At 25.9% G+C, this 25,378-nt stretch overlaps 1 long non-coding RNA gene across 1 annotated transcript; it reads left to right on the top strand.

The window, feature by feature from the left end:
• The first annotated feature begins 181 nt into the window (after window positions 1-181).
• LOC147804243 (uncharacterized) lies at window positions 182-11,097 on the top strand. The gene is made up of 3 exons (XR_015429315.1): window positions 182-313; window positions 6,369-6,444; window positions 10,412-11,097. It is a non-coding gene; the product is annotated as an uncharacterized LOC147804243 (long non-coding RNA).
• Window positions 11,098-25,378: the final 14,281 nt, after the last annotated feature.

A 25,378-nucleotide genomic window follows, 5' to 3' on the forward strand; every position in this document is an offset into this window, starting at 1 on the left:
AAAGATCATCTTTTTTTCCCTCTTGTCTGAAGAGTTGTTTTTTAAATTGAGAAACGTTTTGTTTTAGGATTTTAACCGCTTATAATTAAGATGATTTTATCAGTTTTAAATCGCTTCTTTCGGTATCATTTCACACTCATTTTTTTCAACGACATGTTGTGTTTTTTTTATACTAATAAACATAATATTTAAAGTTAAAAAAACTAGAAGAGATTTACGATTGAAACGTGAAAACTAAATATTGCAAAAAATCTAAGCGTTTACATCTTAATTACATCTTTTCAGAAAATTTTCCATCTTTCTCAAGCTCAAGGTAAGTCTGCTTGGGAATGGGAGACATTGAATTTGGAATCAATCTTTTGTATTTCGAAGAGAAAAAAACTTTCAAAGCATGTTAAATATCTTTAAAGACTTTTGAATTTCTCGTTTTTTTTATAATTTTTTCTTGTTCCAGAAAAGACGAATGAAAGATTATTTCAATAGATCAATAATCATGCATTTTAGAAACAAAAAAAATCTTTTGTTTTGAAAAAAAATAATCATTTTTTTCGGTACCATTCAATCATTTTCCTTAATTAAATAAATTTGTGGAATCAAAGGAAAATAAAACAATTTTTTAACCGAAAAGTGTAGCGTTATTTATTTGTAAATAAAAGTTTGATGTCTTCTATTCATTAAAAAAAAAAAAAAAAAAAAAAAAAAACCTACAACAAAATATTTTAAATTTTATTTAAAATTTCTGCTGCTGCTGCTGCTCACAGTAAGAATGTGGCTTGGTATTTCCGAATTAGTTTAGTTTAGTTTTAATAACCTCATATTTAATGTATTTTAAATCTGTTAACTGCACCCATTGTATAAAGATGTACCAAAGAATTCAAAAGAACTTCTTTTGAAATAAAAATTTATTCAATCATTTTCTTCATTTCGAAAGAAGAAGTATTCAATCACTTTCTTCAATACTATGTTTATTATTGTCAGTGTTATAATTATAAATTATAACACATTATCAATTATAACAAGAAACAGATACCATTAAAAATGAAAAAAAAAGGGTACATATTACATATATAAAGTTTTTTTTTTTCAAGGTTCACTGCATTCGATATGACACGTTGAGCATTTAAAATCTAAGGCTTACTGCATTTGATATGACACGTTGAAAATTCGAATTTGAAATCAAAGATTCGGCTTTCAGCATTCTTTATTTAATATTGCATATATTGAGAATTTGAAATCTAGAGATGGTTACTGCATTTTTATATTTAAAATTTCATGTTAAAATTTGAATTTTGAGATGGTTCAAAGCAGTTTTGAACCAAGAAGGGTATTGTCATTTTTATACAGAGTTGTACATTTATTTTAGAGATTTCCAGTCAATTTTTTTTTAAAAGACGATCATTTTTTTAACAAAAAAAAAAAAAAAAACTATGAACTTTTTTAATTTTATTTCAATAAAAAAATGCATTTCTTAAAAACAAAAATCGTTTGTTCTTCATCGCCAGTTCAAAATAAAATCATTCAGGTGCATTGACTTTAAAAATCGACGACGCACCGGCCGCATTGACTTTAAAATAAAACGTTGCACCGACCGCAAAGCATGTTGAACATTCAAGTCTAGAGATGATCAACAACTGTTTGAAACTAGATGGGTATTACCATTTTACACAGACTTATACCATTATTTACAGTCAGTCAAAAAAGAATCCGAATGATGTCCTGTTTAAAAAAAAAAAAAACTCATTTTCAAAAAATAATAATAATCTGTGTCCTGTTCAAAAAAAAAAAACAACTCATTTTGAAAAATAAAAATCTGTAATCTAGACCTTTAACTCCATCCTGGAGTTGTGTTTTTTTTCTGTACACGTAAAAAAAATATTTTTTTATTCATTATTTTATTTATTTATTAAAATTTTCTTTAAAAAAATTAAAATTTTAATAAATAAATAAAAATAATGAATAAATAATAATTTTTTTAATTATTTTTTTTGTTATACAAATTGAAGTAAAAAATTTATGAGTTAAGACTTGCTACTTTGGAGCTTGTTGCATGGTTACCAATGGACTTGAGGTGATTTTGAAATTAAAATTTATAGGTGATATTGAAATTAAAATTTATAGGTGATATTGAACTTAAAATTTATAGGTGATATTGAAATTAAAATTTATAAGTGATATTGAACTTAAAATTTATTAGTTGACGCATCAGGAATATTAATATTTAGAATGATCTGTTTCTTCAAGTCTTTATTTTCTCTTTTCAGAGCTGAAATTTTACAATATTTTTTCGAGGGACCATTTCTGCATAGCTTCAAGTTTACTTTTCAGTATTTACTTTTCCGCATAGACTTTATCCATTTCCATACCTTGTTTTCGGAACAAAATGCATAAAAGACGACTCTTTTATTAAAATATCTGCATATTAATATATCGGCGTGAACAACGCAATTGTCTTTTCAAAAAAATTTTCAAACTCATCTTGACGAGATCGCCCAAACTTGTCTTGTATTCTTGAAAACAACAAACTTGGTTTCAGTAATCTAAGGCTCATTGCATTCTACATTTTATGTTGAGAATTCGAATCTATAGATGGTGAACAACTTGTATTCTAGATCAAAAACGGACAACTGTATTCTAGATTAAAATTATTACATGTTGAAAATTCAAATCTGGAAAGGCTCATTGCATTCTAGATTTTATGTTGAAAAATTATTTTTTTTATTTTATTGTGACAAGCATTTGTATTTGAATCTAAAATGATTACTGTACTCTAGATTTAAAATTACTTATATTAAAAATTAATAAATTATATTAAATATTAAATTAAATATTAAAATTATATTAAATATTAAAAATTAATACACTTAATTTTTAATCTCACACCTGAAATATTTCATGCACTGTGTGAATAAAAAGATGGAAATAGGGGGGTAACCCTATAGGAGGAATCGAACTTAAAAAATTTTACAGAAATTATTTTTAAGCCACGCCCACTTCCGGTAAACTTTTTTTTTTTAGTTTATAGTTTTAAATTTCAGAAAAGTTTGGAAATCAGTTTTCTGGGTCTGAAACTCGTCTAAAAGTCAGATTCTGAGATTTGATGAAAAACGCTCCGTCGACAGTGTTTTTTAAAAAAAATAAATGAGTTTTTTAAAAAACTGTTGATGTTGACGTAAAAACACTTAATTATGAGGACGTATTGATTTTAATATGTTGATTTTGATCAGTTGATTATAAGATAAAAACCTAATAATTTCGACTGTTGATTTTGATATAAAACTTCATGATATTAAAAACCTATTGATTTTGAAATAACATTTAATTTTTTTTTAGTTTCAGAAAAGTTTGGAAATCACTTTTTCTGGGTATTGATGATCAGTGATTTCAAAATGAGTTTTGTTTTGTAAAAAAAAAAACTGTTGATGTTACAACAAACTATTTCTTTTGACGTATAAAAACTGTTGATTTAAAGATAAAAACTATTGCTTTTGACATATAAAAACTGTTGATTTAAAGATAAAAACTATTGCTTTTGACATATATAAACTATTGATTCAAAGATAAAAGCTGCTGATTTTGACTTAAAAGCTGCTGATTTTGACTTAAAAGCTGCTGATTTTGATTTTAAAGCTGCTGATTTTGACTTAAAAGCTGCTGATTTTGACTTAAAAATGCGGCCGGTGTGTCGTTGATATCAAACGTCGTCCATTTCGAAAATAAATGCGGCCGGTGCGTCGTCGATTATAAACGTAAATGCATTCGAATAAACTTTTTAATTTAAATTGGTTATTAAGTATTTTTAAGTCGATACATTTCAATGATTTTTTTAAACGGGTGATTAGGAACGAATGATTTTTTTAAATGCATTTTAAGGAAGTGAAATAAAACGTTCAAGTTTCTGAAAAGGTTCGTTTTTCTTAAAATCGTTCGAAACTAGTAAAATCGTTCGAAAATTTTTAAAAGATTGTTTTTTTTAAAATGAAAATCATTCGGATTCTTTTTTGACTGACTGTGGTCATCTAAAAAGAAAAAAAAAAAATTTACAAAAACCATGTATTTATCATGTAAATCGTGTTTTAGTATTAGAAAAGTCAGGAACTAAAATCTAGAAATCAGGGAATTTTAAAGAAAGGTGGGATTTTTTATTTAAATTAATTTTACTTTGGGCAGAAATTTATTAAACATTTGAAATATTAACTAAAATTTCTTGAATTATGCTGTAAAAATTATTTATATTAAACTTAAAAATTTGTAAATGAAATTTTATATATTTTTATTTTTAAATTGATCAAGAACTTGAAAAATGTATGTATTTAGAGAAAAATATTCAGAACAATTTGTTTTTTTCATTTTTGAGTATAGAAATTTTTTGAACAAAAATAATTGCATAAAACTACAACAATAACACACATCCTATTTAATATTTTGACAAATTAAATAAATAATTATTGTGCTTATAGTATTTGGGAGCAGGAGTATTAAAAATAACTGACATTTTACTCTGGAAATTATATAAACAATTTCATAAATTTGACGCACTTTTAAATACGCTTTTTAAGGTTTACTGTTAATACAAGTAAAATTTATATCAGTTAATATTGATTTTATACAGGCAATTAAAAAAACTGTTAAATTATTTATCTGTCTTGCGTTTTTTATGCTTCCCCAAGAAGTTTCCAGTTTTTTTCAATAGATATTTTTCTTGTGTACTAAATTTTTTTAACATTCAATATTTTTTAATTATTAAATTCAATTTCACATTTAAATTTAGAATGTCCTGAAGGTATTGATTATTCTTCTTCGTCAGCATTACTGCCTAGTGCAGGCCATGCTTTCCTCCATTTAACTGCCTCCAGGCAGAGCGACTTTGAGCTAAATTTTTCCAGTTGTTAAGATATTTTGTGAAACTTACGGAATGCTGTTCGTAACATCTCTTCTTGAGACGGTAAGCAGGGACACTGCATACCGCCCATTTGTAATGCAGCCGGGCCTTGGCAACTAGGCACTGAAGGGGGCCTATTTCTTGGATTTTCTTCTTCGTCCGAGGTATCATCGCTTGAATCTGAACTGTCTTTAGAATGTGACGTGACGACTGGTCTGGAAGAAGGCAATTAAAAAAACTATTAAATTATTTATTTGTCTTGCGTTTTTTATGCTATTACCTTTTCCCCAGAAAATTTTCCAATTTTTTTCAATAGATATTTTTTTTTGTGTATGATAATACTAAAATTTTTTAGCATTCTATATTTTTTAATTAATTAAATTTAATTTCACATTTAAATTTAGAAGGTCCTGAAGGTATTGATTCTTCTTCTTCGTCAGCATTACTATCTAGGGCAGACCATGGCTTTCTCAATTACCTGCCTCCAGGTAGAGCGACTTTGAGCTAAATTTTTCCAGTTGTTTATTCTTAAAAGAAAAAGAATATGTTTTTCTGATCAAGATGTTAAGATATTTTGTGAAACTTACGGAAGGCTGTCAGCAGCGTTTGCTCTTGCGACGGAAGGCACGGACATCGCATACCTCCCATTTGGACGGCAGAGGGGCCTTGGAAACTAGGCATGGACTTGCTAGGTAATCTTGGTGATGGGGGCCTATTATTCGTGGGTGATTGAGTGGTTGGGTTCTCTTCTTCTTCATCAGAGCTAGAAGAGGTGTCACTTGATTGAGAAGTTGACTTGTCTTTAGCTGTAGATGGTTGCGTGACGACTTGAGGTCCTGGTCTGGAAGGTCCTGGAACTCCAGGAGTAACTTCCTCTTGTCTGCTTCTTTTTTCTAAAAAGCGTTTTATTTCTGAAATAAAGATTAGAGTTTTGCACTAACATATCTTGAAAATTCGATAAAATGATTAAAATATCAACTTTTATTTTTGGATAGTAGACGTTGTAAACTGTTATACAAAAATATTAATTTAATTGGACCATTCTGACGCAGAGCAGAAGCAGAATTTTTTTTTCAGCTATGCAAAATAAGTTAATGATGCTAACTTTTATTTACAGGTATTAAACAAATATCTTATCTTGCGTATGGGATGTTTTGTTATTTTAATTTTTTTTTTTAATTTAATATTTTTAAAACTACTGAGGTAATCTGCAAAAATTTTACCCTTTACCAAAAAACTGACTTACGTTTTTTTTTTTCTTTTCATCTTAAACTTTTCAAATAATACTTTTTCATCACTGTCATCATCAGTACTTTTCATATCTAAAAAAAACATAAAAATATAACACAAATCTAAGGTTGCAAAATAAAGTTTTAAAAAATAAATAGGTAGCTTTATTTATTTTCAAAATGTATTCATTTATTTAATTTTATTATACTTTTAGTAAATATAAAGGTTTATAGCTTTAATTTTTTTAAATTTACTTCAGAGAATATTGTTGTTGGGCTCATCTGTGCTTAAATTCTACAACCACTATTAAGAAGAGAGCTGGCAACTTCAAAACTGTAAGTCTAATTTTATTTTATTATTTTTTAAGATAAATATTTGATACAATATGTTACTAAAAACATCAAAGCTGCATTGATGTAATTTGTCAATTTTATACAAAACTTCCATTCATGTCTTGTTAATTATATATTTAGTTTTATACTGTCTGTTTTATAATAGTAATATAAATTATAAATTATAAAATATTTCTTTTTGACACGTAAAGCTTAATAGCTCAATCCCTGTTATTTTATTCAAAGACGTTTCTTTTTTTTTCTAAGCGTAAGATTGGGTATGGATGAGGATGAAAATTATTTCCTCTTCGCAAAAAACAATTTATAATTGCAACGCTCATGTTTAGTAAATTTATTACACGTTTAAATTTAGAAGTTAAAATTCATAGTTTCATTTAATAAACTGGTAATATTTCAAGTATTTATATACAGAGATGTTATATACAGAGATGTTATATACAGAGATGTATTGACTCTTACTGTATATGTTATATACAGAGAGAGTTTGTCTTGATTGGAGTATATTTCTTTCTGAATTATTACACTAAGAAAAAAATAATTTACTATTGTTCAAAATATGTTTTATAGTTTTATTGTTAAGTTTGAATGAAAAGTATGAATGAGTAGAATTTTAATGAATGAACTAATGATCTAATTTAATATTTACTTGGCATATCAAGCATCATATGCCAATTTAATGAAAATATAAAATCTAGAATAATCGGTTTTATTCAATTAAAACATGTTACAGATATTAATGTTGCTTGTTGCATTTATTACAATAATAATGAGATACAATTACAAAAAATTCTAAAACTAAAAATAATGCAAGTGATAATATATGAATATTGTTAGAAAGATATATTTTATCATTATGTTTTCTTATTCTTTTATCATTATGTTTTAAAAAAGAATAATTGAAAAAGAATATATATATATATATATATATATATATATATATATATATATATATATATATATATATATATATATATATGTAATGAAAAGTTAGAAAAGAATATGATGTGTGAAATATATTTCCTTTTGGCAACTAGGTATAACAAAAATATTCGTTTTATTAACGAAGAAAAAAATATTTTTGTAAATATATTGATGATGTTTGTTGGTTTTGTTTTGAAAGTGGGAATTTTTTGTAGTGGAATAATTTGTAGTTCCATTGTTTTTTAAAATTACTTTATTTGGGTATACTATCGCCTATGTCAAAGGTTGTGTTATTCCTACTAAATTTAACGAGTGAATGGTATTTTCTGCGAGCCTGACATCAAGCCACAAGTAGACAAACGAAGTGTTCGATCTTTTAAAAAGCTGCTCGCCAGATTATATTGTATTTTAAAGAAAAGCGTTTTGTAATAATTGATTTTGTTGTTTCATCTAAGTTAGTTAATATTTTTAAAAAACATATTTAAAACTCAGTTTATTAATTAAATTAAAAGTTTTTTATCTTCTGACAGCGTGAGACATCAAACCAATTAATCTTCAGATACATCATTGTATAGAATCCATATTTTTAAAAAAATCAATGTTTTCAAATCCAATTTAATTAGCGCATGTAAAATATTAAACAACAACCACTATCTTCCATTCATTTAGCATTGCACGATAGTAAATGTTATTCCTACTAAAATTTTCGAAGTGGAAGTAGTTGTGTTTTTTTTATATTATACCCAATTAAATTCCGATTTCTCACCAAAAGCTGAAGATATATAACAAAGTGGTCTTAATCCGGTCCTAATCATGCCTTCTTCAAGTTTTAGTATTTATTCTAGTGGAATAATGTAATATATGTACTACTTTTTTTTAACGTAGTTGGTCATAATTAAACTTTAAACCTTTTTAGTTATTTTTATATTAGAATTCTTATAAAAGTTTCATTACAAAATAAATAATCAAATACAAAATTTATAAATACTTACCCAGCATGGACTCAACCATGTTTCACAGTAGTTTTACCTAAAGCATATGTTGTTGAATTTTTCTATTTATACTAAAAAATTCCTCAAATATGCATTACCAAATTGCATTTAAAACAAAACAAAAGCTGATTGCACACAAAACAATTGGGTTTTTTAATGCAATTGCGTTAAGGTATAATTTATATGCAATTTTGTAATAGTAAATAGTTTTAAAAGACTAGACAGAAGGTTAACTAAACACTAGAGAAAAAATTGGAATTTTTCCTTATAGACCTTTTATTTTTAATTTATTTTTAACGAAAAATTCCAATCTCTATATTATCATAAAATACAAGTAATATGTTTAAAATAAAATTTGACTAACGTCAAATATATTGTATATTTTGACTAAAATTAAATGCTTTTTTAATTATAATTTATTTAATTTGATTTAAATCAAATATGGAATAGTTTTATTACAAATAGCCAAACAAGTTTCTATATTAGATGAGAAAAAAAACACAATTCTGTCTGCTGAGCAAATTTTTATATTATGACAAGATAATTTAAAAATATTTATAACTGTTGAAAAATTTAATATAGAAATAATTTTTTACTATATTTAATGAAGTTTTATTATAAGCAATAAAATAATTTAATAATTTTTTGTACTGTGACCCTTTTGTGCATTGAACGTATCTTTTTAAGAAATTTGGAAAAATTCTATTTTTTACTAATTTGAGTCAAGTTGACTCTAAAAGTTTCCAATTTACCATATTCATTTTGAATTTTTCAAATATAAAGGTTTTCTTGAAATTCAAAATTTATTATAGAGTTCAATCGAAATGAATTTTTTTACTTAAATTCAAAACTCATTTACAAATTATAATCACAATAATATATGCAATTACAATAACAAAACAAAAAAATGAAATAATGCCAAAAATGTTTACAACGTTTAATATAATCACAAAACAAAAATAAAAATTGAATAATTACAACAAACTATAATTATTTATATCCCATTCAAACCTTTTTCCTTTCATAGGCCTCATAGCATTCTTCTTTTCTCCAAACGCCCTAGTGCCATAGGGCCCTTCTTTGATAGTTCTTTCGATGCAACAATTCAGTTCTGTCCGCAATTGATATCGGACACAGAAAACATCGAGCACATAGATCAAGGATAGAGTCCCAATATCATCTTAACAAGTATACATGATGAAAAGTACATCCGCAGTTTAATTGGTAGAAAGTCTCTCCCTCCACTTTCAATTTATAGCATATTCTGCAAACTGGCACAGGCGCCCTTATCGGTAACTCTTCATCGTGTTTCATTTCATACAAATCGTAAGGTCCCCAGTTCTTTTGGAGAACTGTTTATATTCTCTTAATAGCTCATAGAATAAGCACACATCCTCATATTGTTCTTGACTCAATGCCATTTTTTTAACCAATGATTTTTGAAAAGAACTGAAGGCTACTAATGATTAGCAAAGCACTGGAGCTCTATTTATATTATCCATCAGAACTCACCACCAGAGGGCCAACCCATCAGAATTCAATATATTGCTTTGGACTTAAGCCTGAAATTTTGAGTCAGTAAAAATCAGTTTTCAAAATACAGAGAAAATTTCTTTAAAGTCCAAAAAAAATATTTTTAATAAAAATATTTTCCAGCTTGTCTTGCGATTTAGATTTCTGCAAGTTCTTAACCCTACTTTTCGTGACTTTGAAGAAATTGTAGAATTTTTCGAGTAAGAGACTCAGCGTGTGTTCTTAAGCCTTGGAAGAAATTACTTTAAAATTTGAAATATTTTTTCTTCACTTGTCTTGCAACACAGATCTTTTTTAAATTCTTAACCCTAGTTTTCACGACTTTGAAGCGTGGAGAGTTTCTTACTCGAAATATTGAGTTCAGAATATCAGGTCAGTCAGAAAAATATTGAGTTTAGAATAAAAAAAATCTGAGAAAAGACTTTTTTTTTCTAAGAATATGTTTATATTTTTAGGAATATGTTTATATTTTGAAAATTTCTGAATCTTGTAAATATTTTCAGGGCTGACCAAGTACTGCTATTATCCATGCTGACGCACGAACCAGAATGAAAGAATTTCCAGTGGTGCATCTGGAGATGACACCCCCTTGTGTTCAAGATTAATTGCGACTTTGTGATGTGAATGCTAAGGCTTTTCAGCATCGAAGTAATACTATTATAAACATTACAAAAACGCTTGAGGACTGCTTTGCGTAATAAGTGGTGATGTTATTTTGAATTATCCACTTTCAACAAAATAAAATTGATTCGTCTTATTATAAATAATATGTAAAAAACTCTTATCCACTTTCAACAAAATAAAATTGATTCGTCTTATTATAAATAATATGTAAAAAACTCTAACGTATTATTAAAGTATGTAGTAACCAAAGTTCGTGATTTTTTTGATTTTTTTAAAAAAAATCAAAAAAATCGGATTATTTTGATTTAAATCAGATTTTTTTGATTTTTATTTAAATACACTATAAGAGCTTTAATTTATAATCAAAAAAACTTTATAAATGCTTAATCAAAATTAAATTAATATTAAAACTATATTATAACAATATTTTAGAAGCTCTAACTTACTAAAATAATTTTTCATTATAATGCATAGCGACCATTTTGATACAAAGGCATGATTGAAATTAAAAGACAAGATAAAATAGATAATTTAAGGAATACTACTTTAATAACACAAAGTTTCAATTAGCACAGCATAATTTTAATTTAAAATTGTGATCTCTTTTTTTCCCTCATGATTTATAAAATGGTAAAATAAATGCAACAGATTGTGTTTATAAATGTTGTTATTCATCAAAGAATAAATATTCAGTCTATATATTTTTATGTTAAAATATTCATTTTTAATCCTTTATCAAAATACATAAATTAAGCTAAAAAACATTTAAAAAAAAATCTATGTACTCATTGGAATTTTTTTTCACAAAAGAAAATCTGATAATTTCAAAGATACCGTAAACATATTAGGAGAAGAAAAATAAAAACCAGTTAATAATCCTACTGCTTCAAATAGACTTTGATAGCGAAGAATGACACTATATCAGGAAAAAAATATCTGAACTCAGCTTTTTTTTTTCTTTCTATTTTTTGCATATTAAGGTAATTTCTTTCTAATATTTCTTCAAGCTTTAGAAATATAGAAATTTCCATCAATAAACTATAATGTAGATTTGAATTTCATGCTTTTTTAATCAAAAGGTAGAATTTTAATTAACATTTGCTTTTTGAAAAAAAAGCATTTTTATTTACTTTCTACAGCTATGCAAGTCTATATTAAGACAGCATTAAATATTTACTTTAATCTGTACTTTCAATGTTAAGAATCAAAAGATTTTTAAACATGTAATTTTAAATGTGTTTAACACACTCCAAGAAAGAAAGTAATTTCGTTAACTAAAATTAATTTATGCAGCAATTTATTTAAAATAAATTTTAAAACTAAGAAAAGAAAATAATAAAAGTATCAATAATTTAAAGCACTGTTTTTTAACTTTTAAAATCAATATAATATATATATAAAAATCAGTTGATTTAAATCAATGATTTCTTTAAAAAAATCATTTGATTTTAATCATGATTTAAATCGTGATTTAAATCAAGCTGATTTAAATCAATGAACCCTGGTAGTAACTAATGTATTATAAAGGTAAGTAAGGTATTATAAAAGTCTGCAGAAAAAATAAACTATCTTCGAAATAGTAAATGTTGTTTGAGCTCATTTAGAGAACTTTCTTTGTTTGACAAATAGTTTTTTTAGAAGTATTTTAAACTTCAAAGGATAAATAAAAAACATTAGAGTTAAACTTCAAAGGATAAATAAAAAACATTAGAGTTAAACTTCAAAGGATAAATAAAAATACATTAGAATTAAACTTCAAAGGATAAATAAAAAACATTAGAGTTAAACTTCAAAGGATAAATAAAAAAAACATTAGCATTAAACTTCAAAAGATAAATAAAAAAACATTAGAATTAAACTTCAAAGGATAAATAAAAAACATTAGAATTAAACTTCAAAGGATAAATAAAAAAACATTGGAATTTTTTCAAAGTCGAAAATAATGCTAAAATAATTTCAAATGTTTAAGAAATCTAAGTTATTCTATCTCTAAGGACACAAGTTTGATACCCATGGTTATCGTTACCATAACATTTTTAAAGACAAGAATTTCATTAGAGTAATTTTACCTACATGTAAAAACTATAATTTACTTTTCAAATTTGCGTTGAATTTTTTATAAATAAATACTAATAAAATACAAATATGAAGCATTTATTAAAAATGGCAACAAAAAAAAAACATAATAATAATAAGCATTTAACACAAAATACACAATTTTTTAGATGCACAACTTTTTAGATGCACCAAGTGCGTGATTCCAGAACTATATACATGACACAAAAACATTCAGTAAAAAAATATAACAATTCTTATATCCACCAGGTGTGTGTTGCAGGAAATTTTAAATATTTTTACAATGGTGACCAATATGTATAATCGCGTTTTTTTTGGCATAAAATCATATATCGATCCAACATTGTTACATTTTTTTCAAACAATTGTTTTGGAACATTGAGATAATCTATTATGTCTTGAAAGGCTGATCGTACCTTAAGGATGTCATCTACTGTGAGAAAAAACTTCTCCGTTAAATGTATTATGTAATGTTCAATTACATTCGACAAGTCTTTCAACGAAGTTACAATTGATGATTTTTTTTCGTCATCTATACTAACTAAATCATCACTCCTAAAGCACAATATTTTAAACATGTTTGTCATTTCATTTATTACATTGTCCTCAACTTCCAAAAGAGATACGTCTTCTTGAAAAGTGACATCTCGATGACTGGTCAAAAACTTTAAAGTTTCTAGCAAACATTTTACTATAGTATCCATTTTGACTCAATTGAAAGCGTGCTTCCGACCTTTAATGTGGTTCCAATTTATATAATTTCAATGCCATCACAGCGCCACTTCACTTGCGCAAGAGCAAAAAAAAATTCCATTTTGCGCAACTGTTGATGCAGTTGTATTTAAAATTGAATTATTTTAAGATTCAGAAAATTTCGAAATTCAAAATCTTGTCAATATTTCTAAGTACCTGATTCAAAACGTTTCAAAGTTCAAAAATCTTATAATGACTCGAGGTTTCAAACTTAATAATCCATATTCCAATTCAAAAGCAATCTTTTGAAAATTTTAGAAACTTAAAACTTAGACTTTTTAAACTCATACTTGTAAAATTCCCAATACTAGAAACTAAATCTCAGTAATTTGATAAAGTATATTGATAAACTATTATTACACAAAGGTGAACAATTTCTGCTTAAAATAAATCTTAGTATTATTTTTAAAAAGATACATTAGAAGCATTTGCATCTAGATTGATACATTACTAAAGTATCTATTTAGAAATGATACTAAGATTTATATTTATCGGAAATTGTTCACCTTTGTGTAAATAATAGCTTATCAAATCTAAATCGATACTTTTCCAAGTTTTTTATTTATTTATGTGGTATTTATTATTTGAGAAAAAAATCATGAAGTATTGACTGGTTTTTGAACTTGTGAATTTTTATTAAGATTGAGTTTGGACTTGTAAATTTCATCTAAAATGTCGAAGCTCTATGTTTCTGAGATTTTCAAAAAGATTGCTTTGGACTTGGGAATTTGAGTTGTTAAATTTGAAATCTCGATTTTTTTCACAAGATATTTGAGCTTTGAAAACTTCTGAATCTGGTACTTGGAAATATTTATAGGTTTTTGGACTTGTGAATTTTATAATCAGACAGACATGCTAAAAAATACAAGTCTAAAGAAATAAAATCACACGCTTGGCAATACGTCTCGGACGAAAACGGAAAAAAATACCTTAATAATTTTCTCAGACGCAATGAATTAAATTTTAACTTTTTAAATTTATTCATGTTCTCTGTAATCTTTTGTTTCTTCAAATTTATTTATTTTGTTTCCTTACAAAAAAAAATTACGCAAGTAAACATAGACTCGACATTAGAGAGATGAGTATATTCCAACCGGTATTCACCTTCACTGAATTTTTTTTCTAACCGGTTTTTTTTTAGATCCGTCTCTAAATCTTTGCTCCAACTGCTATTCTTTTGATCCGTTATTGAATCTTCAGCCGTTCTCAGTTTCTTTCTTTCGTAAATATATAGTCCTTGAGGCGTTTTCAAGTGAACGGTAGCTTCACCTTCCAATGCCTCTAAAATGTAGCAAGGATCGGGTGGTGGTATAAATAGGTTGTTAATATCCATTTCGTACGGAACGGCGTATTGTCTAAATACTTTACAATTTTAGTTGTTGCACTCATACGTTATGAGATTGTCGTGGTTGTATTGCCAACTAAAACAGGTCGAAAATAAGATTATGTTTGTTATAATAATTTTAATATATTTCATACTTTATTTAATATTGTGCACAGAGGCTAAAAAATTTTTCTTTTATTACGCGGGTACACCCAAGTTTTCAGTAAGCATATGGAAAGCGAAAAAGAATGTCTTGTACGAAATTCAACAATATAATTAATAATTGATTCTTTTTGAAATTTAACAATTGATTCTTTATAAAATTTAACAATTGATTCTTTATGAAATTTAACAATTGATACTTTATGAAATTTAACAATTGATTCTTTATGAAATTTAACAATTGATACTTTAAAAAAGTAAGCAAAAATGTCTTTTGCCATACTAAATAATTTTGAATACTAATAATTGAAATACAAAATACCCTCCGACATGCACGTTCACAGACTGATACTCGACATTGAAAAATACGTTAACGTGACAAACGCTATCCAGACGGGAGGATTGCTTTTATCAAACTATATCGTTAATAACGACCTAGACAATATTTTAAAATATTTAGAAAAAGCCAACGCTTGTCACTACGACGGTTTGAAGCAAAATCCCGTCGAATTAAAGTTGAAACCTTACGTAGTTAAGGATTTTTATAATCAATTATCCTTCATTTGTAAAGAAAGTTTAGAAAAAGGTATTACAGCTAATTCTTTTATTCCTAAAAATAAAATTGCTTCCGATGAACATAAAAAGACGTTGGACGATGTACTACAGCGAGAAATACCCGAACTGTCTTTACAGCTGGAAGAATTGGTCATTCCAAACAAAACTTGTCAAAACATATTAAAACTATATGATATTAAATGTAAATCGGTCGGATCCATGCTGGATCCTTTCTCTCTGGTGTTGACACCGCAACATTTATCTGTCGATCCGGTTCACTGGGAGTCTGTCGAATCTCTCAAGCATTTTCTCTCAGATACTATTCAGACAATGCACTCGCGAGATCAGTTAGAGAGTTATTTTTGACCAAACTACAAATATGATAGAAATTTTTTCTACTCCAGTGTATATATAGTTAGTAAACTGCCCCATTCCACATGAAAGAAGACTATTAGTTCATAGTTTTAGAGGAATGGGTATTTTTATTTCTGAGGAAGGAGTTTGTGAGCCTGATTTGTTTCGATTCTATCAAAATGGGAATAAGATGAGGGAAAACAAAATGGGTTGTTTATTTTGCAGTTCAGCTACGAATTTTGCAAATTCGTCCCTGGGAAAATTCACAAACATGCACATAATTCATTGTCTATAGTTAAGCTGCAGTGTTAGAAACTGTAAATTTCAACAATGGAAAACACTTTCTTTTATTCAGATATTTAAATTTTGTAATCAAATTACAGAAAATGAAAACACACCAGAAAATCAGCCCGAGATAAAAAAAAAAAAGCATCAAAATAAAGTATGACCGGGAAAAAAATATATTATAATATCATCTATAATAAGATTATTGTATAAGTTTGATCAATAAACAATGGTACCACTTGAGATTAAGTTTGTGATAAGCTAAAAATATTAAAAAATGATGAAGGTTTTCATTTTTATTCAATATTTCTATAAATCACGAGTGAAATTATTATTTTTTATGTATAACTATTATATAAAATAGCATTAAGTGCAATTATTGGCATGTGGAATATTTTTATTCTAATCAATAGATAAAAAACTACGAATTGTGAATAGTTAAATTTCAAATTATTCCATGCATATTAAGAAAAAAAATATAAATACGAAAGAGCTCTTAATTACATTTAATTTGACCTAAACGACCCGAATCGAATCAGTAGTTAAATTTATAAAATTATTTAAGTGGAGCTTTTCTTTACCTTATAATCATTCACTCCTTCTTTGAAATTGTATTGATTAAGAACAAGCATTTTGACGAGATTGGTCAAAATTACAGTTCTGAATGTCATATTACCGTTGCCGACGGCTATAGGTCAACAAAACATTGTCTATGATTAAATATGATTCGATAAGTAATCACCTTTTCACTGTTTCCAAAAGTAATCCAAGTTTTTTTGGAAAATAATAAAACTAACTATGCAAAGTGTGCATATAGATTTTAAAAATATGCTTATTTTAAAATGCTTACTCTTATTTAGTAATCCAAGGTTTTTTGAAAAATAATAAAACTAACTATGCAAAATGAGCATATTGATTTTTAAAAATATGCTTATTTTCATCAAAAAGTAAAATATTTTAAAATTCATTTAATGGATTCATAGTATTGTATGATCGATAAAAAGGATTAGATTTTCAACATGGATGAGTTATATGTGTATGATAATCCAAAAAAGATTATTTCCATCAAAAGAATAAAATATATTCTAAAATTCAGTTAGAACTGGATCCCATTATCAGTGCGAATAAGTTTTTAAAAGATTAGGTTTTACCGAAAAATAGTTCAACTTGAAATATTATAAACATGCATTATAAATTAAAGATACTTTTTTTTGTCAAAAAATGGAATATTTTAAAATTAATTATGATTTGAATCACACTATTTATCAAGTTTAAAAGGATTACAGAGTTCTGGTTCAACTAGGAATGTAACAAAACTTTGCTTGAAGTTATGGTTCAGTATTCAAATTTCTTAATTATTCAAATTTTCTAATTTAAGTTTAACCATTAGAGTATTAAACATTAAGTAAAAAAATTGTTTCATTCATGTGTGCTAAGTTTAAAAGTAAATAAAAGTATTTTCGCATTAAGCAGTTTTTCGTTGGTTAAATAAATCCGTATTATAAACTTACGACAATAGTGCTTTAAATAATAATATTTTTTTTTACAAAAAGCTTTAATTAATGTTAGTGTTATCTTTAAATATATGCACAGAAATTTTGCGAAACAATTATTTTTATAAAATAAATTTGTCATGACATGAAGTAAATAAATTACTAAAAAGCATTACATTTTCCATATTTTGACTTAAATTTAATTTACTGTTGTTTTAACTTTTATTCAATGCTATTCTGAATACTTAATAATTTAAATCATAGTCTTATACTAATTTGAAATAAATAAGCAATTATTGTGCAATAAAGATTAAACTATCAATATCATTAGTAAGAACACGAACCATAAAGAGAAACTTTAATAGCTTTTCCGAATATAGCGCGCATAGAAATGTAATTCAAAATTTAACTCGACATAAATATTTAATGCCAAGAAGGTATAATCATATTTAAACTTTTTTTTAATCAAGCAGTTTAATCGAAAATTATAAGTTGATGATAAATCTGTAAACGTAATTATGAGCGACTTACTAATAGTACAGTAGTAAATACGAATAATTCAAAATAAAAACTTACTAATAATTCAGAAGTAATATTTTAGAAATTCGAAATTGCATGAATTTTTTATTAAAAATAATAAAATACTTTTTTACAATCAAATCTAAGGCTATTAATAACAAACAATCCTTAGAACTTCTAAAATTCATTTTTTATTGAACTTATTAAATAAAAGAAAATTTCTTAATCCATAAATTTCCTGCTTTTCTATAGAAACAAACTGAAATTTCAGCTGAAAATTACAATTTATATTATATGCATATGTGGAAAGAAGTTTAGAAACACTTTTCAACAAAATGTATGAAATTTAGCTTTATATTTTTTTTTACTAAAATGTATAAGACGTTAATGAAAGTCTGTGGAATATTAATTTATGTTTAAGTTTATGAAAGCCTTTGAAAAATGGTTTTATAATGAATTTTTATTGTGATTTTTGCATTGAAAGAACATTAGAACTGGATAAGATTTTACAGCGTGGATTTGAACAGGCTTTTTTAACAGCTTTTAAGTTGATGAAATGTTTTCTATTGATCTGATGTGACTTGCGGTTATTGGGTTAAAGCGCATTTGCTTTGGTCCATAAGTCTTTGATACATATTTTTCATACTTATTCAGTAACTGTATTAATTTAGGTCACAATAAGTTAAAAATAATATATTTTAATCTTATGGTAATGAAATGCAACATAAAACACTGGCGTTTTTTTCAGTGTTAGAGGTTCACTGTGTTAAAGGTGCACGGTTCACTTCCAAACAAAATTTTTTCCAATTTGTAATTTTTAAGATCTAAGAAAAACAGTTATTCATCATTGAAATTTCTTTAATTTGCAAAATCAACTATTAATAAATTTTTTAAATAAGAAGGAATTTTTTCACCCATATTTTAGTACAAATATAATCAAGAAAATTTAACAAATTTTTTTAGTAACTACTTTTTTAGATGAGGATTTTCTTTTAGATTTTTAGTAACTAATTTTTTAGATGGGCCCATCTGCGGTAAATGCAAGTGTTTCGAAAATGCATCAAAAAAGTTCAAATACTATTCTTGACTCTGAAGTTGTGATTTTACAGAACTGTTGCATTGCATGCGGATTATTGAAATCAAAATCAAGATTTACTACAACTTTTTCAGCAATATTTATAATTTTATTTCACATTGGATACATAGATTCAATTATAATGCTAATCATACACACAATAGCTGATAGATATGACGTTAGAGTAGGCTGCGTTCTGTCAGTAGCCTGCGTATTTCAACTGTTAACTTGGCATGCAATGCTTGCAAAAAGGTTAAACATAATTCAGATCTTGAAGTACATTGAAAAGCTAAGTAAAACGAAGAAATGGAATGTAGAACTAAGTAAAAAACGAAAACTCATCATTTATTCTACTATATTATCTTCATACGCATATTACATAATGACTTGCTTCACGAGTAGTAATGGATTTATTGAAGAATACATTCAGTATTTAATGTATGGCTTTAAAATCGAAAATAAGTCTTGGCGAACATTCTTTTATTTTCTTAAACTATTTATTGTATACTGTGTAACGTTCTGTTTTAACAATGTCATGCTGATCCTGTATATAACGTGTTGCCATCTCATTTCTACATATCTTTCACAATACTTAAAGGACATGGAAACCGCGTTTGCTACATCTACATTTATTTCGCGCCAAGAAGAATTTACTAGACAGTATATTTTGCTGCTGAATGTTATACAATTGATTCGCAAAACTTTCTTTTTGAGTTCATTTTATCAGTGTTTCTCTCAAATATTTGTTAACCTTTCCGGAATAGCTGTGTTTTTTGCCGGATCTCATTCAATAATATCAGAAAACAATATAAACTCACAGCTAATAAGGGAATATGTATTGTTAACAATAGTTAACATTTCATCTTTGTTTGCAATTTTTTATAGCGCAGGAGAGATACCGATAGTGATGAGAAAGTTAAAAGAATCGTTTTACCTAGAATATGCTAAAATGTCTGTTTTGCGCTTAGATGAACTAAAAAAATTAAAACTTTCTACATTGAAGGAAATAATAGATTTGCCAGAAGTTGTGCTCACGGGATATGACGTACTCGTTTTCACAAAAGGAAATTATTTTTCCCTGTTGGGAGCTATTGTTACTTTCGGGCTTATGTTTGTTACAATCGAACGGCAATACTTGTAAAATTCCGAGCACAGTTACAAAAGATCGATACTGATTCCTTTCAAGAAAAAGAAATTGCCATACAATTATTGATGTTAGGAATGCTTAATTAGGCATATTAAGGCACACTTTTTTTCATTTCTGCAGTGCATTGCCCCTTAGTGTTATTTCTAGAAAGATACTTTACAAGTTCCTTAAAACTCCACTAGATGGCAGCACTTTCTAGAACAGTAATCTTTTTGCCTACACGAAAATTGAATGCCCTGAAATGAATTTCATTCTGAAATGAAAAGCATTCCATTAATTTTAGAAACTTTGTTCTAAGAAGTGAATAAATAAATAAATAAAATAAAAATAAATACTTAAAAACAACAACAACTTGATGAATTAGGAAGGAGATAGGCGGGATTAAAAGCATGAGAAGAATGAGAGAGAGGTGAGACAAAACGATCGAATTTTATCCAGCAATCAGCCATGTTTTGATACTTTTAATCTTATATTTCTTGACAGCTATTAAACAGTTTTGCTACAGTTTTTTTGCTACCTTGAAAAGAAATTTGCTACTTTTATTGACATTTGCATTGTCTATATTTATTGACTGCATTCTTAAGATGATTAAAAAATTTATATTTTAAGAATAGTGATTACGAACCACTCTGTTTATGATCAATATATGTAGAGAAGAGTTTGATAAAAATTAGAAAATTTAAGTCATTTAAAAAGTCTATGGCGAAAAGTGACATACCAACTTTCGATATAATTTATTTGATTTATTCATTTGGATTTATTAAAATTTAAATAATTTTAAAAAAGCACTTGAACTATTATTAAAATGCTTTTAGTACTTTTTCACTTGAATTTTAAACGCAACCGCGGTCGGTCATGCAAAGAAACGGCAATATATTTGTTATAAGCCACGGAATATACAACTGGTACAAAATATCAAAGTAACTTGCATATTGCAGCGTTGAGTGCTAAACTATTATGAGGTATAACTATTGTATTTTAACTAAAATGTTATTTTCAAAATTTTATCTCTACAGTGTAATGCATGCCAGAATAAAAAAATTATTATAATTTATTGTAGAAAAATTATAATAATGTAAACGTATTATAAAAAAAATTGCGCAGTTTCGGTGATATGTAATATATAAACACCGAGTATTAATGCCAATGTGATGTATAAACAATGAATATTTATGCTAATGTGATACATAAACACCGGGTATCACTTGAATGATTATTAACAATTAAACCCATAATTACTGTTTTTTTTTTGCTCTATGTAAACACTAATGTATAAGCAATGTATTAACACTAATGTATAAACAGTATTATATGAACACTAATGTATAAACTGTATATAAACACTAATGTATAAACAATGTATAAACAGTAATATATATACACTAATGTAGAAATAATGTATAAACATTAATGTATAAACAATTTATAAACACTAATATATAAACAATGTGCACTAATATATAAACACTAATGCATAAACATTGAATCTATAAACGTTATTAAAAAAGCAAAAAAGAAAGTTAAATTTATATATCATCAAGTTTTTATAACGCTTTATAAATTCGTATAGCACAATTAGAAGACTTTCCTCATTATCTCTCATTATCAGTAATTTTAATTTCTACACAATATTAATGCCTTAGAATGAACTAGTAATGTATTGCATAAGTGTTACTGAATTATAATTAGTATTAATGAATTTGTAATGCCTTACATTTCTGATGCATATTGCTACAAAATTTACATAGTTAAAACATTTTTCAATATTACAATGGTGCAAGTAACTTATGAAATATTAAATAAACTATTAAAAAATATATATTTTTCTTTTAAATCTTTATATTTTAAAATAGTTTCTAGTTGATAATAATAATATCGTATAGATTTTTTCTTGTTCGCTTTCAATAAAATTAAACACTAAAATTTTGTAGTTTTCTTTCCTTACTATACCCCATAAATTTTCAATAAGGTTAAATTTATCCCAGTAAGCGGACCAATGTAATTTTTCGTTACTCTAGCCAGATTTTAGTTGATTTTAATGTATTAGATGAAGTTAAATTTTGTTGGAAAATTCCTTCTTCTTTCCATTTCCGATCCAAATATCGTATTGTGATTCGGTTATTTGACGTAAACGTCTCATTTTAAAATAAATTCCAAACATAAAATACACACATAAGTCACTTTAAAATAATCGTCTGCAATAAATCTAAAATTCTCCTGAGCTACTCCTAAAACTATTAAAAAAATATTATTCTATTATATTTTAATAGTTTGGACCAATTAAATAGATAATTAAAATATTTTGGTATTTATTAATAATTTTTTAAAATTATTATCTTTTTTAAAAAGCAAGCAAATTTTAAGTTTGTGTTTCAATTTGACTGAAAATAAATTTCTGAGAAAGTAGCATTTGTATATATGCATTATATAATATTTGAAAAGAAACTATTTTCTTTTCTTTAGATGAGTAAAATGAATTATTCTAATATTTTAAATCAAAGTTTCAGACAGAGGTAAAACTTTCCTTTTAGATCAATTTATTGCTACAGACTATCTATAGCTTCCCTTTTAGCTCATTTCTAATCTTTTTTTTTTTTTTTTTTTCAAACGGAATAGTGTATATGGAAAAAAATATTGGTAATCAGAAATTGAAATTTGGTGGGAGGCAAAAATAATTTTTAAGAGCTTTCTATTTTTAAATTTTTTTTATTACTGATTATGAATTAAGAAATATGACTATGCTAAGTTTTATATGATCAGCCGTTGAAGCATTTATAACTTTCGAAAGAATTTATGCTGATTATTTTAAATAAAATTTTCGAATGCATAGAAAAACAAAATTGATTCCATAACGTAAACTGAGTCAGTAATAATTACGAATTTAGTGCTGCCATCTCTTAGTACAATCAGTAACAAAATTCTACAAATTCTTGAAGTTATAATTCCTAGATGGCGACACAGTATTAATTATGAAATACTTTCCACAAAAAATATTGCTAAATATATATACAAAAATTTGAAATAACAGTCGACATGTTTCAGGCTCTCAAAAATAGGCTAATCTTCGTCGTAAATGGTTTTTCTAACATCTTAAATTTTATCAAATATCATTATTTTGCATTAATTATAATTTGCTTTATCGTTAAACTAAGCACATAGCTAAGCTAACTATTTATTTAAAAATTTTGGATCTTATTCTACTGTCCATTAGATAAACTTAATTACATCAAATTTATTTCATTATTCAATTCAAATTTCATTATTCAAATAAAAATTATTCAAAATTATTTCCTGGAAGAAGTTTAACTCTTCGGGAACATTAGTATTGCCTTTTTAAAATGTGCCTGAATTTTTTATTAAATAAGTTATGACTTCTGTAAATTATTGATACGTTAATCTAAATTAATTTTTTTAACTTAACACATACCACTTTTTTCATACATAAGTTATCTAAAATTGCGACGTGGCTTGCAAATGCGATTTTTTTCCCAGAAAGAATGTTAACTTAACTCAATTTCAATAATAAAAAAAAAATTAGTAAAAATAAAAAATTATTTAATAAAAATTAATTTAATAAAAATAAAAATTAATTTAATAAAAATAAAAATTAATTTAATAAAAATAAAATTAATTTAATGAAAATAAAATTAATTAAATTAATGAAAAAGAGAAACAAACAAATACATTAATACATCAAAGAACATTCATCTAGTAATTATAAGTATTAGCACTTATCCCTTTTTATTCTTTTGTTAGTTTAAACGGATTAATAATGCGTTTCAGTAAAATAATTATAGATCCAAATTAGAAATAAATTTAAGAACTAGAAAAATGGGTAAAAGTTACAATATCTAAATCAAATCGTAATTTGCTTTAGATGATGAGAAATTATACTTGGTCTTCCATAGCACGTGGTATGCTTATATGAAGAAATTTCCAAGCATTTCAGGGAATTAAAAAAAAATTAATCGACGTAGTTTTGAGAACTTGATGAAGTCAATTAAAAACAATAAAAGATAACGATATACTAATCGTCCAATTAGTCCTCAAAATTGTTATAGCTGCTGAGATTCCTGAATTTAAAATTATTTTCTAAATGTACAAACGAATTTTTTGTGTGTTCCTAATTATTATAATTTTTACATTAAATTTAATAACTTAATGATTAAAATTCGACGAAATTATAAATCATTAAATTAACATTATCCAAACGCTATACTGTGTGCAAACAAACTTAATGAAGAATAATTTAAAATCATACTTCGTTTCTTTAAATACTTTTCCGTGTTTTATTATCCTAAAATTCTGATGAAAAACTTTGAATTTATAATTATTTTCCAAAAGTGCAAACGAATTTTTTTGTGTTAATCATTATTATAATTTTGACATTAAATTTGATAACTTAATGATTAAAATTCGAATTAAACTAAAAATAATCAGCAATATTTAAACTCGATACTGTGTGCAAAGAAACTTAATGAAGAATAATCTAGAATCGCACTCCAACTCTTTACATACTTCTCCTTGCCTTATCTTAAAATGCTGATGAGAAATACGAATTTATATTTATTTTCTAAAAGTGCAAACGAATTTTTTTGTGTTAATCATTATTATAGCTTCGACATTAAATTTAATAACTTAGTGATTAAAATTCGACAAAACTAAAAATCATTAAATTAACATTATTCAAACGCTATACTGCGTGCAAACAAACTTAATGAAGAATAATTTAAAATCATACTTCGTTTCCTTAAATACTTTTCCGTGCTTTATCCTAAAATTCTGATGAAAAACTTTGAATTTATAATTATTTTCCAAAAGTGCAAACGATTTTTTTTGTGTTAATCATTATTGTAACTTTGACATTAAATTTAATAACTTAGTGATTAAAATTCGAACTAAACAATGAATCATTAAATTAGCATTATTTAAACTTGATACTGTGGGCAAGCAAACTTAATGAAGGATAATTTAATTCAATATAAAATACACAAAATATGAATGCGCGAGTTTGAAATCATTATTGATTTGGAGACTAAGGAAATAATCTCAACCGATCTGGTGATTAGTTAGGCTATTCTTGACATTACATCCTTCATGTAT

This window comes from Parasteatoda tepidariorum, chromosome 9 (genome assembly GCF_982258835.1).
Source record: "Parasteatoda tepidariorum strain Cologne lab strain chromosome 9, Ptep-v5.0, whole genome shotgun sequence".
NCBI lineage: Eukaryota > Metazoa > Arthropoda > Arachnida > Araneae > Theridiidae > Parasteatoda > Parasteatoda tepidariorum.